The following is an 18,886-nucleotide window of genomic DNA, read 5'->3' as shown; positions in this document are numbered from 1 at the left end:
AGCACATAAAAAAAGTAATTCATCATGACCAAGTGGGATTCATAATATGTATGCAACAATGGTTCAATATAATAAAAATAGCCAGTATAATTAATCACATTTAAAAAGCAAAAGCCAAGAACCACATGATCCTGTCAATTGATGTAGAAAAGGTCTTTGACAAAATCTAACACTCTTTCCTAATTAAAACTCTTATCAAAATAGGAATCAGGAGGATTCTCACATAATGAGAAGTATGTATGCAAAAACCAACAGCCAACATAATTCTTAATGGAGAAAGACTGAAGGCATTCCCTTTGTAAACAAGTACAAGACAAGGAAGGCCATTTTCACCACTTAATACAATACAACACAACACCACTTCAATATTGTATTGGCAGTATTTGGTAGGGCAATGTGACAAGAGAAGGAACTAAGAGGCATCCAAATTGGCAAAGAGGTGGTAAAACTATTACTATATGCAGATGATATGATAGTGTGCACAGAAAACCCCAAGGACTCAATGAAAATGGTATTAGACCTAGAAGACCAATTTAGTAGTGTGGCAAGATACAAGATCAATATGCAAAACTCAGTGAGATTCTTCTACAGTAACAAAGGGAACACGGATAAGAAAACTAAGAAAGCAATACAATTTATAATAGCTAACGACAAATTGAGATACTTGTGAATAAACCGAAGTAGAGACACAAGATCTGTATAAAGAAAACTACAAAACAGTACAATATTAGCATATCATTGTATGCAAACTAACAAAAGATATTTCTAAACAAAATACTTCCATGTGAAATAATAAAAGACAAAAAAATGTTCCGTATATTCATGGATAGAAAGACTCAACACAGTGAAAATAATGATCCTACCAAAAGCAATCTACATGTTTAATGCAATTCCAATATAGATACCAAATTAATTTTTTTCAAAGAGAAAGAAAAGGAAATTTGCAAGTTTATTTGGAAAGGAAAGAGAACCAGGATGAGCAAAGCACTTCTGAAAACAAGAAGAAGAAGAAGAAGAAGAAGAAGAAGAAGAAGAAGAAGAAGAAGAAGAAGAAGAAGAAGAAGAAGAAGAAGAAGAAGAAGAAGTTGTTGTTGAAGGTATAGCATTTTCTAATCTCAAAACCTGTTACACAGCTGCAAGAACCAAAATAGCATGATACTGGTACAATGATAAACATGTACATCAAGGGAACAGAATCGAGAATCTAGAAATTAAGCTATCTACTGATGGTCAACTGGTATCTTCTTTTAAATTTTACATTGGTTTACCAACAAAGTTTGTATACATTATCTCTCATGCAGAATCACCCCCAACTCCCAAACTCAACCCCCTCCACCTATCAAAACATGTGACTCCATGATTACCCCCTCCCAACCTCCCCTCTGCTTCCTCAGCACTTGGATTCTCATGCATGCTTTACTAGTTACCTATTTCTACAATAATGGTCTTATACAGTATTTGTCCTTATGGGACTGAGTTAGTTCATCTTACAAGTAAATAAAACCTATCAAAGGGGGAAATGACAACAAATATGTGGTGCTGGAAAAACTGGACTTCTACCTGCAGAAAGCTGAAGCAGGACCCACATCTCACACCACTTATAAAAATCAACTCAAGATGGATCAGAGACCTAAAGGTAAAGCCCAAAGCCATAAAGATCATAGGAGACAAAATGAGATGGAATTTAGAAGGTCTAGCCTACGGTATAAATAGGTTGGTAGGTACAGCCAGAAATGTACCACCAAGAGAGGATAACATTGATAAATGGGACCTCCAAAAAATTAAGTCTCAGTGAGCATCAAAACCTTTCACCAGTATGGTGAAAAGAAACCCTACAAACTGGGAAAAACATTTGGCAGTACTGTCCTCAGACAGGGTCGCATAACAAAATTTACAGAATGCTACAGGGCTCCATAAGATAAAAGACTGATAACCCAATCAGAAAATAGGCAAAAGATATGGAAATACATTTCACAGAGGAAGATACTCAGATCGCCAACAGACACATGAAGAAATGTTCAAAATTACTGGCAATCAGAGATGCAAATCAAAATGACAATGAGATACCATCTCAACCCAGTAACAGTGGCAAAGTTTAACAGGAGAGCAAACAATAAATTTTAGAGAGGATGTGGATAGATTGGAACTTTCATATACTGTTGGTGGGGTTGTAAAATAGTACAAACCACTCAGGAAGGCAGTTTGATGCTTCCTCAAAAAGCTGAACATAGAAATCCCACACAATCCAGCTATTCCACTGGTAGGAATATGTTGTTGTTGTTGTTATGTGCCGTCGAGTCGTTTGCGACTCATAGCGACCCTATGCACAACAGCCCTAAACCCTGCTCTATCCTGCGCCAACTGCACTGCCTCTGACACACCCATCCCAATTACCCCAGTCACTGAATCAATCCATCTCATAGAGGGTCTTCCCCTCCTGCGCTGTCTTTCTACCCTCCCAAGCATGATGTCCCTCTCCAAGGACCCGTCCCTCCTGGCAACATGTCCAAAGTATGTCAGATGAGGCCCCAGAATCTTGCCTCCAAGGAGTAGCTTGGTTTAATCCGCTCCAAGATGAATCTGTTTGTTTTTCTGGCAGTCCATGGTACATTCAGTACTCTTCTCCAGCACCACAGCGCAAAGGCATCCACTCTCCTTCTGTCCTCCCTAGTCATTGTCCAACTCTCTGATGCATAACAAGCGATTGCAAGGACCATGGCCTGTATCAGGTGCACCTTAGTCTCCAGAGAGACACCGTTGCTCCTGAGTACTTTAGAGAGGTCCCCAACAGCAGACTTTCCCATCGCGATACACTTTTTGATTTCCTGACTGCTGGTGCCAAGAGTGTTGACTGTGGAGCCGAGCAAACTGAAGCTGTGAAAAATCTCAATCTCTTCGTCATCCATCCTGACGCTGCCAATTGGTCCAGTGGTGAGAATCTTTGTCTTCTTGACATTGAGCCTCAGTCCATACTGAAGGCTGCAGTCCTTGACCCTTCGCAGCAAGTGCATGAGGTCCTCCTCAGTTTCAGTAAGCAGGGTTGTGTCATCTGCATAACGCAGATTGTTAATAGACCTTCCACCAATCCTGATGCCACAATTCTCCTCATAGAGCCCAGCCTCTCGGATAATCTGCTCTGCATACATGTTGAAAAGGTATGGAGACAGGATGCATCCCTGGCGCACACCCTTCCCAATTTTGAACCATGCAGTGTTACTCGGCTGCTCTGTTCTGACTACTGCCTCTTGATCCAAGTATAGGTTTCGCATTAGCACAATTAAATGTTCTGGGATTCCCTGTGGAAAATAGAACTGAGACACAAATGGAGATTTGTATACTGATGTTCATAGAAGCATTATTCACAATAGCAAGAAAATCGAAACAACCAAAATGTCCATCAACAAATGAATGGGTTGAGAAATTTTAATACATTCACACTATGGAATATGATGCAGCACTCAGGAGCAAGCATTGTGAAAAATACCTTATAACATGGGAGAGGCTGGAGATTATACTGAATGAACAAACCCATTCTCATAAGGACAAATACTGCATAAAACCCTTATTGTAAAAATAGAAGGATAACTAGTAAGACGTATACAAAAGTCCTAAGGGGGAAAGGAAGATGGCAGGAAGGCTGAGAATTGGAAAGCGGGGAAATCACCGGGTCACAGAGTTTGGTGGGCAGAGGGAGGAGGTGAAGGAATTAGGAAAGATCCAGTGGGATCTGAAAAGACATGGTAACAGTGAGCATAGATCAATGGTGATTAATTTTATAAAACACAATGCATAGGAATGATCATATGAAATGTGATATGAATGAAGAAATATGTCAAACACAATGTATATACATGAAACAAAGTATTCAAATTTTGTATGCAAATAAATAGAAAATTAAAATACATTTTAAAACAATCAAATGTACTAAGAACTGAAGCTGGAGAATAAAAAGGGAAGAACTCGCTCAGCATTTCTCAAATTGAAAGAACTGAAAATTAAATTTGATCCTCAAGTTGCAATACTGAGAGATGCTATGGAGTCTTGAATGATCCAGATCTTTCAAAAGAAGATGAAAGGGGGAAAATAAAAAAAGAAGGAGGGAGTACACAGAATCACTGTATCAAAAAAACTGATTTACATTGAAAAAAATGAAGGAAGGAACATAAGAAAAAGAGCCAATGGTAATGAAAGAAGAAATTCAAGCTGCACTGAAGCATTGAAAAAATAAGGTCCTTGGAATCAATGGGATACCAATTGATATACTTCCACTAATAGATACAGCCCTGGATATGCTTACCAGATAATGCCAGAAAATCTGGAGGATAGCTCCTTGGCCAACTGACTAATGGTCCAAAAGAAAGGGAAATTATCGAACAATATCATTAATATAACATTCAAGGAAAATATTATGGAAGATCATCAAAAAGTGGCTTAAATAACACATCAAGAGAGAACTTACCATAAGTTCAATCTGAGTTTAGAAGAAGTTGTTGCACCAAAGATATCATTACTGAGGTTAGATGGGTGAAAGCAGAAAATACCAGAAGAATGTCTCTATATATTTTATTGATTATGCAAAGGCATTTGATTGTATGGATCAAAACAAATTATAGCTAACATTGAGGCAATGGAAATCCCAGAACATGTAATTATGCTCATATGAACACTACATGGTTTAAAATCAGGGAAGGTGTGTGTCAGTGTTTTGTCCTTTCTTCACACCTATTCAATCTGTACACTGAGTATCATTCAAGAAGCTGGACTATATGAAGAAGGTGAGATCAGAGTCTGATGAAGACTCATCAACAACCTATGTTATACAAATTATACAACCTTGCTTGCTGAAATAAGAACTTGAAATATTTGCTGCAGAAGATCAAAAATTACAGCCTTTGATATGGATTGCATTTCGACATGAAGAAAACATGAACTCTTACCTTAGACCAATAAACAACATAATGATAAATGATGCAAATCCTGAAGTTGCCAACAATTTCATCTTACTTGGATTCATAATCAACAACCTTGTGGTTAGCAGTCAGAAAATTAAGAGATATAGCGTACTAGCCAAGTCAGCTGCCAGAGACTTCTCCAAATTACTGAGGAGACTAAGGTGATCCTGATTCAGATCATGGCCTTTTCAATCTCTTGCTGTGAATCTGAAAGCTGGGCAATGAAAAGGATGAGAGAAGACGAATTTATGTACTTGAGCTGTGATGTTGGAAAAGAGTACTGAATATCCCATGGACTGCCCAAAGAACACATATATATGTCTTAGAGAAAGTGCAGCCAAAGTGCTCCTTGAAGACAAAGGTGACAAAGCTTTGTCTCACATGCTCTGGACAAGTCGCTAAGAGAGGTTATTCCTTAAAAAGTGCCTTCATGTTTGGAAAGGTGGAGGGTCAGCAAAAGAGAGGAAAACCCTAGTAACCTCAGCAATGGACAAGTGTATCAGAGAGGATGAGGATGGCACAGGATAGGACAGGATTCAGATCTGTTGTTCATAGGGTCACTGTGAGATGTACTTGACTTGATGGCACCTAACAAGAAGAACTACCACAATAATCTTCCTTGTGGAAGTTATCTCAATTAACCCTCACAAACGATCTATGCAAAGGTATACTCTTCCTCCTCCACTGGCCTGTCAGCTTACTGTTCTGTGTTGGTTTGCTTGTTGCTATGAAGCTAAAATGGATCATTTTCTAAATACCAAATACTAAATTTCATATAACAGCAGTCATTGGTTCCATAAATTCCAAACTATTTCATATAACAGCAGTGGACTGGTTCCATAAATTCCAAACTATGATAAGAACAAAAGCCTTCCAAAATTATCCAGTGAAAACCCTAAGGATCATGTCAGAATGCTGTGTGGTGTCATCCTGGAAATGAACCTTCTAGAACGGAAGACACACAAAATACATAGTAGTCACAATAGACTTGAGCACACCAACAATCCGTGAAGCTTGTACAATACTAGGTAAAAATGTTCCATTACACGTGGTGGGTTCGTCAGGAGTCTGGAGCAACACTGCAGCAACAAGAATAAGAACAGATGTAGTAGTTAACCTTGTTTTACAGATAAGAAAACTGAGATTTTTTTAAAAAAGAATAAGGAATTTGCCTGAGTCAACACTGTTTATAGAGGCAAAGGGGTTGAGGAAGTGTTGGAAAAGTATGTTGTACTTTTCCAAGACACTGGAAAACATTGTTGTTGTTGTTGTTGTGTACTGTTGAGTTGGAACCTTGTTGTTATATACCATTGAGTTGGAACTGACCCTTCAGTGGGTTTCCAGAGGCAGATAATCACACCAGAGGAAATTGCCCAAACTTCTGCTTTCCAAGACACACTGTCCATATTTTTGGCAGTCTGTGGCTTATTCAATATTCATCTCTAACACCACAACTCAAAGGCCATCCTATTCTGCCATCCTTTTCATGGTACAGCTCTTGTATTCATAGCTATTGTTGTTTGTTGTTAGGAACTGTTGAGTCAAGTATGACTCATAGCAATCCTATGAACAAAAGATCTGAACCCTGTTTTATCCTGCGCCATCCTCACACTTCCTGACGCACAAGAGCCCATTGCAGCAGTTACCATGTCAATCCACCTGGTTGAAGGTCTTCCTCTCCTTCGCCAACCCACTGGCCTTCCCAACATCATGTCCTTCTCCAAGAAATACCATCTCCTAGCAATATGTCCAAAGTATGTGAGGTGAAGGCTCATTATTCTTGCCTCTGAAGAGCACTCCGGCTACATCCTCTCCAAGACATATCTCTTCGTTCCTTTGGCTGTCCATGGGATGTTCAGTGCTCTTCTCCAACACCAGAGCTCAAAGCCATTAATTCTTTTTCTGTCATTCTTATTCATTGTGCAGGTCTCAGATGCATAGCTAGTAATTAGGAAGACTATGGCCTGAATGAGATAGATGTACCTTAGTCCTCAAACTAACATCACTCCTCCACAATAATGTGGAAGGTCCCTAATTTCAGATTTTTCCAATGCAATGCGTCTTTTATTTCCTGAATGATGGTTCAAGGGTGTTAATTGTAGCTCCAAGAAATATGAAACTGTTGACAGTTTCAATCTTTTCTCCATCCATCATGACATTTTCTATTGGTACAGTGGCTAGAATCTTTGTGTTCTTGATATTGAGACACAATCCATACTGAACGCTGCATCCTTTGATCTTCTGCAACAAGTACTTCAAATTCTTTTCACTTTCAGCAAGTAAGGTTATGTTATCTGCATAACACAGGTTATTGATGAGTCTCCCTGCAATCCTGATGCCATACTCCTCTCCAGAGAGTCCAGATAATTTGCTCAGCATATAGATTGAACAGGTATGGAGATAGACTATAACTCTGACACACTCTCTTCCCAATTCCAAATCATGCAGTGCTGCTCTGCTCCATTCGCACAACAGCCTCCTTATTCAGGTGTAGGTTCCACATGAGCACAACCAAGTGCTCTGATATTCCATTCTTCTCAATATCATCCACAATTTGTCATGATCCACACAAACACTTTTTCATAGTTAATTAAGCAGAAATAGGCATTCTTCTGGTATTCCTTACTTTCAGCTAGGATCCATCTGACATTAGCAGTGATATTCCTGGTGCCATGGCCTCTTCAAAATCCCACTTGAACTTCTGGCAATTCCCTATCTCTGTACTGCTCCAGCTATTTTTGAATGATCTTCAGCAGTATTTTGCTTGCATGTGTTATCAGTGATATTATTCGATAATTTCTCTATTCAGTTGGATCCCTCTCCTTGGGAATGGGAACAAATATGGACCTCTTCCAATACATTGGCGAGATAGCCTTAATAGCAAAGTGATTGAAAAGATCATGGCCTGAATCAGGGACCTTAGTCTTCAAACTGGCATCTTTGCTCTTAGGCATTTTATTGAGAACTTCTGACAGCAGACATGCTCAAAGCAATACATTTCTTAATCTCCTGACTGTTGATACCAAGGGTGTTGATTGTGGATCCAAGTAAGATAAAATCATTGACAGTTTTAATCCTTTCTCAGTCTCTCATGATGTTGCCCATTTGACCCAGTGGTAAGGATCTTTGTGGGTTTTGTTTTATATTGTTTTGCTTTTACATTGAGATGCAATCCATATTAAAGGCTGTAGTCTTTGATCTTCTGCAATTAGCTCTTCAGGTCCTCCTGGCTTTCAACAAGCAAGTTTGTGCCATTTGTATAAGGCAGGTTGTTAATGAGTCTTCCTCTGATCCTGATGCCATGTTCTTCTTCATAGAGTCTAATTTTTCAAATGATTGACTCAACATACAGATTTAATAGATATGGAGAAAGGGTACACCCCTGAATGCACACCCTTCTTGCTTTAAGTATAGATTTTGTCTGAGATATTATCAATATTGGCTCTCAGAAAAAGTGCAACTCCTTTGTTCATGGATTTAAATCAGCATAATGCCTTCCAGAGGAACAGGAACATTTTAAACTCAGAAGCATTGTGGTCCCTATAGAAAGTGCTTGGTCACGTCATGGCATTTGAGGGGGGGAAGTTCCCTGAGCTTAAGGATCAAACACTTCTTGAAGCCATAGCAAGGAGTTACCTCCTGCTGCCAAGAAAAGTGTCCCTGAGGGGATCTGCAGGAGGTGGTAATATAATGATTCACGAGGACTTTTAAAAATTCTTTTAAAATCTCTTTATTTTGCTGGAAAAAGGAGGTCTTAAGATACAAAGGCCTAAGGGTAATATTCTCTCTGCTTTATTGCCCTATTTTGAGATGCTTATGTCATGTTCTTATTTGTAAATTCTACACTTTCCAGTTGAAAAATACTGTTGTTAAAATTGTCATAGAAAATTAACAAAAAATACTGTTATGCATGCTCCTGACTGAAGGAAACCTCTGATCCATGCTACAAGAGAGTAAATTCTACTAAGTTACAGTACTAGTTCTAGTACTAACAACATTTCAAATAAAACAAATCAGTGCAACTAATCTGCATAACACAGGTTGCTGATGAGTCTTCCTCCTAATAGCTTATCCTCTATCATATTGATAGACTCAGACTCTGCTGGTAAAATCTGTTAGCCAGACAATCAGGTAATTGGTACCATTGAGACTTGCAAAATCCTGAAGTTTGATCCAATGGAAGCAGACATTATTGAAATAGAATTTGTTTTTAGCAGTGGGAGAATTGGCTCTTGGAATCTTGTAGCTGTCAAGTTTTGAAGGGATATTTGTTTATGGAATTTGTTTTCTCGGGAGGAGCACAGTCTGAGGAATTAAATTTGAAGAGATTTATTTTAGAAGGATAAACTCATATGAGAAAATTGTTGGGAGAAAATGTTCTAAGCTGGTTCTGCATGTATTGATATTTAGCCGTGTGTGTGTGTGTGTGTGTGTGTGTGTGTGTGTGTGTGTGTGTGTGAATTAAGACTACCACAAGGCTAAAGAAAAAAGAACACGATGGACTCCACTTTGAAAAAAGTCAATAGACCACAGCCTGAACTTATGTAATGAAAAAGGGAGATTTTTTTTCTTTCTACAGAGATAGTGTTCCTTTAAGCATCAAAAAGCTTGAAAGTATCATCTAATGGTCCCAGCTCTCAGCCTACTTGTAATGAGTTTTGACGCCAATCAACCCAAATGTAGGTGATTGGAATCCATCAACTGCTCCAAGAGGGAAAGATGGGCCATTTCCTCCCATGTAATTTACAGCCTCTAAAATCCCACAGGTGGGTCAGTTGTGACTTAATTATAACTCAATGGCACATAACAACATTTACATGTAGTATTTCAGAAGTTCCCTGGTGTGTCCACTTGTTGTACAGAGGTAACTTGTGGTTGCTGTGAAGCTGATCACCATGACACTAATGTGTCAAATGCGATAATGGCTACCCATGGTGGACAGTGTTTGGTGGAGTTCTCTGACTAAAACAAGCTTGGAAGCAGGAGTGGCATCCACTTCCGTACTAGCTTGCCTCTGGAAACCCTATGAGTCTGGAGAAAGGATAAAAGTCACACAAGTGTTGAGGACTTTCATTCACAGGGTCACTGTGAGTTGCCTACGACTCGATGATACTTACCAACATTTCAGGAGTTAATGAACAATGCAAAGTGAAGCAAGTTTGTAAATTATGTAATAAACTTTTTTTTGTTGTTGTTTTTAAGGCTAAATGAACAGTTTTGCAGAGTCGTATGCACTGAGTTTTGGAGCATAAGCCACATTTCAATGAATATCTTTGCACTTATTATTTGAGTTAAAGTTGTTGTTATATGATGTCGAGTCACCTGTGACCCATAGCTACCCTATGCATAGCAGGTCTGAACCCTGCCTTGTTCTGAGCCAGTCTCATTAATTCCAACACACCTGCCACCATTCACCCAGTTATTGTATCAATCCATCTCATCTGGGGTCTTTCTCTCCTGCGCTGTCCCTCCACCTTTCCTAGCATAATGTCCTTCTTCATGGCCTGGTCCTTCCTGTGCACGTTCCCAAAATATATCAGATGAAGCATCAAAATTTTAGCCTCCAAGGAGAAATTTGGTTTCATCCTCTTCAAGATAGACCTATTTGTTTTCTTGGAAGTCCACGGTATGCTCAAGACTCTTCTCCAGCTCCACAACTTGAAGGTATTGATTTTTCTTCTATCATCCTTAGTCATTTTTCAGCTCTCTGATACATAGCAAGTAATTGCAAAGACCATGACCTAGATTAGGTGTACCTTTGTCTCTAGCATGGTGCTGCCAATTGGCCCAGTGGTGAGAATCTTTATCTTCTTGATGTTCAACTTCAATCTATATTGATAGCAAACACAAATGTGCAAGGTCATTGAGTTGAGTCAGACACTTTCTGCTGCCAGTGTTGATTTATTCACTTGTACCACTCTCTTCTTTGTCCTATTAGTTGTATCCAAGTCATTTTGAGGGGCTTTGTGTTTGATATTTAGCCTGGTATTCATCAAGACTTCACTGAGGCATGGTGATAGGCATGTGCTCTTTTTGTCTTTGTGACACTTAACACCCCTTCACCTCATGCCCCTTGGTGTTTGGATCTCCTTCCATCTTATTCTGTGTTCTTTGACTGGGGCTCGACTCACAGGAGTAGAGTGGCTGAGGCTTCAGGCAATTAGGCTCTGCATTCCCCTGGTTGCAGAGATTGGAAAGCAGGGTTAAATCAGAACACATGAGATACAGTGACATTTTATTGAGGAGTTTGGAACAGAAGGAGATGTCTCCATCTAGCCTGCCCTTTCAATTTGAATATAAGACCACATTAACTGGAATGTGTGGGTAGCCATGTTGTTTCAATAAGGTGAGAGCTTTTTTGAGAATGGATCCTTCAAAGAATCACACTTATTGTTGTTAGGTGCTATCAGGTTGGCTTTGACTCATAGTGGCTCTAAGGTCAATAGAATTAAATGTTGCTCAATCTTGGCCCAATCTCACAATCACCACTGTGGTCTAGCCCATTGTAGCCATCACATCAAGGGTCTTCTTCCCTGACCTTCCACCTTTCCAGACAAGATATCCTTTTCTAGAGAATGATTCCTCCTTACATAGCCAAAGTATATGAGACGTCACCATCACTGATTTTAAGAAGCAACTAGATGCATTTTGTCCAACACAGATTTATTTATTCTTTTGGCAGCCCATTATAGTCAACACTTTTCTCCAGCATCACAATTGAACACACACATTCTTATTTGCTTATCCTTATTCAATATCTCTTTGGAGAGAGAACAAGGTAATAATGACATTTTGGAATCTCTACAGTCATTTATGCCTGAAACTAGACCCACCTGTAGATTTATACGCAGTATGGGAGAATAAACAAGCATTCTTATTTAGACTATTTTAAGTTAGATTCTTTGTCACTAGTAGTTGAGCCTTAACTGATAGAGAAATATATTCTGAAGACCAACATGTTTGAGATCCACCCAAAAAGAGTTTCCATTTGTTTCAGGATTAAATAGAATTTTTTTTCTCCTCCACCTCATTTTTCTTTCCCAAATCCTTAGCACAGGTGTGTCTCATGTTGGAACACTCTGAATCACAATTTTGAGTTCTAAATTGCTTTGTATATCTCCTTTTTGTCTGGAAGGTAACTGAAACAATTACTGTAATAGAAAGACTATGAAAAGATTTAAGCTAAGCTCTGTTTTCATTTTCATCCAGATTCCTGTCTACTATGAGTTCTATTATAAATATTCACATATATTGAATTTATTTGAAACTATAAATGATTGCATAGAATCAGTTTCATAAATGTTACCATTACCTTGTGTTTTTCAGGACCACCTTAAAAAAACAAACTCTGAACACCCAAAGAGCAATTTGATGATCAAGAATGCCACGAGAGTCAGTCATATTTTGGGAAAAACTATTCCAAATTTATAGGAACATTTGTTTAAATTGGTCAGTTTTTTCTCCTTTGTCTTTATAATGACTTTTTTGCATTCTCCATGGATGAAGACTGAGATGAATATCAGAGACGACTCTGAATATTCCACTAGAGCACCAAAAAGCCAAAGCAAGAGGAAGCAAGCAGAAAGTTAAAGAACTGAATAGAACATTTCAAAGGGCAGCTTAGGAAGATAAAGTAAATTATTATAATGAAATGTGCAAAGAGCTGGAGTCAGAAAATGAAAAAGGCCGAATTGGCTTGGCATTTCTTAAGCTGAAGGAGCTGAAGAACAAACCTCAAGTTGCAATATTTAAGGATGCTACAGGAAGAATATTAACGATCCAAGAAACATTAGAAGAAGATGGAAAGAGTACACAGAGTCACTGTACCACAAAGAATTTGCTGACACAAAACAATTTCATGAAATTGAATATTATCAAAAAGCAAAGATGATGAAGGAGGAATTCAAGCTGCTTTGAAGGAATTGGCAAAATACAAGGCCCCAGGAATTGATGTAATACCAATTGACATATTTCAACAAACAGATGCTGCCCTGGATGTGCTCACCAGGTTGTGCAAGAAATCTTGAGGACAACTACCTGGCCACCTGACTAGAAGGGATTCATATTTATTCCCATTCCAAAATAAGATGACCTGACAGAGTGTGGGTACTATTGAACAATATAACAAATATCACACACAAGCAAAATCCTTCTGAAGATTATCCCAAAACTGGAGCATCAACAGAGAAATACCAAAAATACAAGCTGGATTTAGAAAAGGTTGTGGCATTAAAGACATTTTTGCTAATGTCATATGGATCTTAGCAGAAACCAGAGAAACCAGGGGAATGTCTATCTGTATTTCATCGACTATACAAAGGTATTTGACTGTGTGAATCACAACAAATTGTGGCTGACTCTGAGAAGAATGGGAATCCCAGAATTCCTGACTGTGCTCACATGAAACTTAAGGAAGTAGTTGTCAGAATACAGCAAGGAAACACTGCATCACTCAAATCAGGAAAAGAATTTGTCAGGGATGCATCTTGTCTCCAAATATCTTGTATGCAGAACAGTTCATTCGGAAGGCTGGGCTTCATGCAGAGGAGTGTGGTATCAGGATTGGAGGAAGACTCACCAATCACTTATATTATGCCAACGACACAAAATTGCTTGCTGAAACTGAGGAGGACTTGAAGCATTTGCTACAAAAAATTAGAGACTGTAGCCTTCAGTATGGATTGAAGCTCAACATCAAGAAGACAAAGATTCTCACCACTGGGTCAATTGGTAGCACCATGAATGATGGAGAAGATATTGAGGTGGTTAACAATTTCAGCTTTCTTGGCTCCACAATCAACACTCTTGGCACCAGCACTGAGAAAATAAAAAGATGAATTGTATTGGGAAAGTCTGCTTTCAAAGATCGCTCTAAAGTGCTAAAGAGTAATGATCTCAGAGTCTCCCTAATATGTGCCTGATTCAGGATATGGTCTTCACAATTAGTTACTATACATCAGAGATCTGGACAATGACTAAGGATGACAGCAGAATTGATGCCTTTGAGTTGTGGTGCTGGAGAAGAGTATTGAACATACGCTGGACCACCAAGAGAACAAACAGATCTGTCTTGAGGATGGTGAAACCAATCTTCTCCTTGGAGGCTAGGATTTTGAAGCTCCATCTGACATATTTTGGAAACGTGGCCAGGAGGGACCTATCCTTGGAGAAGGACATCATGCGTGGAAGGGTGGAGGGACAGCACAGGAGAGGAAGATGCGGATGTGATAGATTGACATAGTAACTAGAGTAATTGGGATACGTGTGTCATAGTCAGTGAGACTGGCTCAGGATTGGGCATGGTTCAGAACTATTTTCTATATAAGTTCGCTATGAGTTGCAGGTAACTTGATGGCACATAACAACAAGTCAATAGTTAAAACAACTCATGTGATTACCTCTATTTTGATACTGGAGTATGTGGCAGACATTTCTAGTCTTATTTCTAGAGTGGATGGGGTACCTAGAAGATCTCCAGTCTTGAATTTATTTTTTGGTGCAATCAAATCTATTCAGATTCATAGTGACTATATGTACAACAGATAAATCTTGTGCTCTTCTGTGTCATCCCCATGCAGTCACCATGTCAATCAATCTTTTGAGAGTCTCCGTCTCTTGCTAACCCTCTTCTCCAAGTACTGTCATTTTGTGATAACATATCCAAAGTATACGCGATAAAGCTTCACTATGCTTTTCTCCAAAGAGCTCTGGTGTCTTAGTGGCTAGGAATTGTGTTGCTAAGCCAAAGGTGTGTGTTTCAACTCTACCAGCTGCTCTTCAGGAGAAAGGTGAACAATATTCTCCTGTGTAATTTCCTTCCTCTAAAATTCTTCTGGAGGGTTAGCTATGGGTCAGTTTTGACTTGATGGCACACAAAAACAATATAATCCTTTCCTCTAAGGAGTACTCTGCATGATTTAAAAATCAGGACAGGAGTTAGCCAGGGATACATCCTGTCCTCATACCTTTTCAATCTATATGTAGAACAGATAATTTAGGAAGCAGGGCTTTATGAGGAGGAATGTAGCATCAGGATTGGAGATAGACTCATCAACAACCTACATTATGCAGATGACACAACCTTGCTTGTTGAAACTGAAGAGGACCTGAAGCACTTTCTGCAGAAGGTCAAGGACCGTAGTCTTTAATATGGATTGAAGCTCAACATCAAGAAGACAAAGATTCTCACCACTGGGCCAATTGGCCACACCATGATGGACGGAGAAGAAATTGAGATATTAACAATTGCTCGGCTCCACAATCAATACTCTTAACACCAGCAGTCAGGAAATCAAAAAGCAAATTGCATTAGGAAAATCTGCTGTCAGGGATCTCTCCAGAGTTCTGAAAAACAATGATGTCAGACTAGAGATTAAGATGCACCTAATCCAGGTCATTGTCTTTGCAATTACTTGCTATGCTTCAAAGAGCTAGACAATGACTAAGGATGATAGAAGAAGAATCAGTGCCTTCGAATTGCGGTGCTGGAGAAGAGTCTTGAACATACCATGGACTGTAAAGAAAACAAATAGGTGTGTCTTGGAAAGGGTGAAACCAAATTTCCCCTTGGAGGCTAGAATTTTGAAGATCTGTCTCACATACTTTGGGCACATGGTCAGGAGAGACTGGTCCTTGGAGAAGGACATCATGCTTGGAAGAGTGGAGGGACAGTGTAGCAGAGGAAGACCTGAGATGGATTGATACAGTAACTTGGGCAATGGGACTTGGTGTGTCAGAATTAGTGAGGACTAGTTCAGAACAGGGTGAGATTTAGAGCTGCTGAACATAGGATCACTAAGGGTCACAGGTGACTTGACAGCACATAATAACCACAAAAACAATGGAGTATTCTGGCTTCATGCCTCCTGAGACAGATGTACTTGCTCTTTTGGTAATTTATGATAAATTCAATAGTCTTTGCCAGCATCAAAATTCAAAGATACCAATTATTCTTTTGTCTTTTTTATTCATTGTCTAACTTTAAACTGAGATGAAACAATTGAAAATACAATGGCTTGGGTAAGATGCACCTAAGTCTTTATACTGACATCCTGTCTTCAGCCTTCAAATAAGGTCTATGACAGCAGACTGTCCAATGCAATATGTCTTTTGATTTCCTGGCAACTGCTACAATAGATGTTGATTGTGTAGTCAAGTAAAAGGAAATTAACAACTTCAAGCTTTCTTCCATCTATAATGGTGTTGTCCACTGGTACAGTTATAAGGATTTTATTTTCTTGATGTTGAGGTATAATACATAATAAGTTTTTCCATCTTGTTCAGTAAATGCTTACAAACCCTTTTTACCTTCTACAAATGTTGTTATCTACATAAGGAAGCTTAACTCTTGGTCCTGTTCTTAAACACTACGGCATCGAGCAAATTTGTCTTCTTTAACACCGTTTAGTACACAAGCTACAGAAGCACTACTACTATAACCACTTTGGAGACAAGGAAAATGAGTTAGAGACTTTGGGGAAGGTGATGCACTATAAATGGAACTTAGAAATGAAACTAACTTGATAAATAAAACCAATTCATTCATTTACCAATACTTTATATATTGATCTATCAGTCTATCCATGCATCTATTCTTTTTCTCAACAAACACTTATTACTTCCTTTTCTCAAAAGACACATATATACTCTGTTCCAGGCATCATGTTAGGTATTCAGCATACAGTTCTGAATATTCTACCTTCAGGGAGCCTAAAAGTTGACCTATCAACTTCAGTTATTTCCTTTCTTCTTCAGCGTAACTGTAAGGTTGAAACAACAGAGAAGTATGAATGTTCTTTGTCAAGTACAAAGCATAATAAAATAATATTTTTATTATTCTATGTTCAAGCATATTGATAGTCTTTCCTATACATGAGGTTTTCCCTAACACCAGTTTGAAACTGGGAAACTTCTTCTACTTTTTTTTTTTTTAATAATTCTAATGAAAGTTTACAAAGACTTAGGGTTTCTAGTCATTCATTATTGGGCTTTTCTTCCTGCCTACCCCCTCCCCCAATTAACTTTTCTCCTTGATAAGTAAAAGACTCTTTCATTGCTATGCAATCCCTCCCCCCAAGTCCACTCCACTGTGCAGCCTTCATTCTGGACTCCTGACATGACAATAATACCTAATCATATATCCTTTTTAAACAGTTCTCTCCCTCATCTGTTGCAATGCAGTATACATTATTCCTCCCCTCCTTCCCTGTCTTCCTTCAACCCCAGTGTCAGTCCTGTTTCACAATAGTGGCCCTATGCAATATTTGTCCTTTTGTGACTGAGATATCTCATGCAGCATAATGTCCTCTAGGGTCATCCACTTAGCATATTATTTCATGGGTTCTTTGTTTTTCAGTGCTGCACAGTATTCCATTGTGTGAATATACCAGAGCGTCTCTATCCATTCATTTGTTGATGGGCACTTGGGTTGTTTACAGAAGCTGGGAAACTTCTTAATAATTGAAGGTGGTTAGAAAGTTCGATGATATTAGTTGAGACTCTAGGACTTTAAAACAAGACACATCCACTCCTAATTCCAGATGTGGCCCAAAAAAGCTCCCTGCATCTGAATCCTAGTATCTGACTAAATGGTTCTGGGCTATGCCTCTCACACAGTGTCCTAAATGCTCTGTCTTGGATCAAGTGGCCACCTTCTTACCTCACATCTTGTTCTCACCTTGCAGTCTAGCCCTTTTGATGATTATTTTCTATGGACTGTCTGTTTATGCTTTGTTCTGACATCGGCCTTGTTCCTGCCTCTCAAACTTCTCTTGGTTCTAATTCTGTGTTTAACTTGATACCCAGAACCAAATACAAATTCAATGGCAGTCTTCTTTTCCTGTGAAGTAGCTTAAACATTAAGAAGAAAATCCAGCCATGAGAAAGGGGTATTAAAAAAGGAAAAGCCACTTTAGATCTGACAACACATTTCATTTACATCTTACCACCTTCTTCTGAAGCCTATCTGTGGATGAGATCCTGTACTTCAGGACATTCTCCCCGTACTGAGGGGTCATTGAACTTCCAGTGAAGATGTCAAGACTTCTGGGATAATCTTTGAGAAGAAAATATTGAAAAACATGGCTTCAAGTTGGACGGGGGGGCCACTTCTGTGGCCAGTAACATCTGAGGTGAGCTATTAAGTCATTCAGCATTTCTAGTACTGATAGGTGGAGTTCCTGTGCCTTTCACTTTCTACCTGCTCCTCCCGCCCTGAGATCAAGAATGGTACTTGCACAGTTTGGCTGATCTCTGTAAGAGGTAGACAGAGATCCTTGGGCCTGGGCTCTGCGCTGGGTCTTGCCCATCTCTTTTGATTTGAGCCCTTTGAACGTGGCACCAGAGGGGTGTGTAAACAGGCTAGCTCAAGGTGGAGCTGACATGGGGCCTTTTAAGGGCCAGCTGCTACTGCCTCTTCCACTGTGTCACATACTTGTCCTGACTTTGAGGCACACTAGTGCCATCCTGCCTGCAAGCTAGTTGACCAGTCAAGAGTCTCTTCCAATTTGGTCAAGACCACATTCTCCCAGGCCCTTGTGTGTGGTGCAACTCCTAGTATTTCATAAACGTTCTCGACTGGAACCTGTGCTGGCCTTTTAATATATGGCTGGGAAAAAAGAAGAATGAATGTTCCCAGTGTTTTTCCCATTCTCGTTCCTTCTCTTACCAAGAAGACCTTAAATGAAAAGTGGGGGGAAAGCTTCATACCAGAGGCAAATTTGCAGTGAGAATCTCTGAGTCTATTTTTGTCCAGTACCAGCTGGACACAAATCAAGAATCTAATTTTTCCCACTACTTTCTCTTTTTTTCCCCTTTGTACTTTAGCTGACTCCGAGTGCGCAAAGCTTGAAACCAAGTCTGGACCACAAAATTCCATTAAAATATAAAGAATAAACAAAAAGAAAATGTCACCAAGTTGCATGGATTATTTCCCC

This window comes from Elephantulus edwardii, unplaced genomic scaffold (genome assembly GCF_000299155.1).
Source record: "Elephantulus edwardii isolate Elephantulus edwardi_28Jun2011 unplaced genomic scaffold, EleEdw1.0 scaffold00174, whole genome shotgun sequence".
NCBI classification, from domain to species: domain Eukaryota; kingdom Metazoa; phylum Chordata; class Mammalia; order Macroscelidea; family Macroscelididae; genus Elephantulus; species Elephantulus edwardii.
This window is presented reverse-complemented; position numbering follows the sequence as displayed.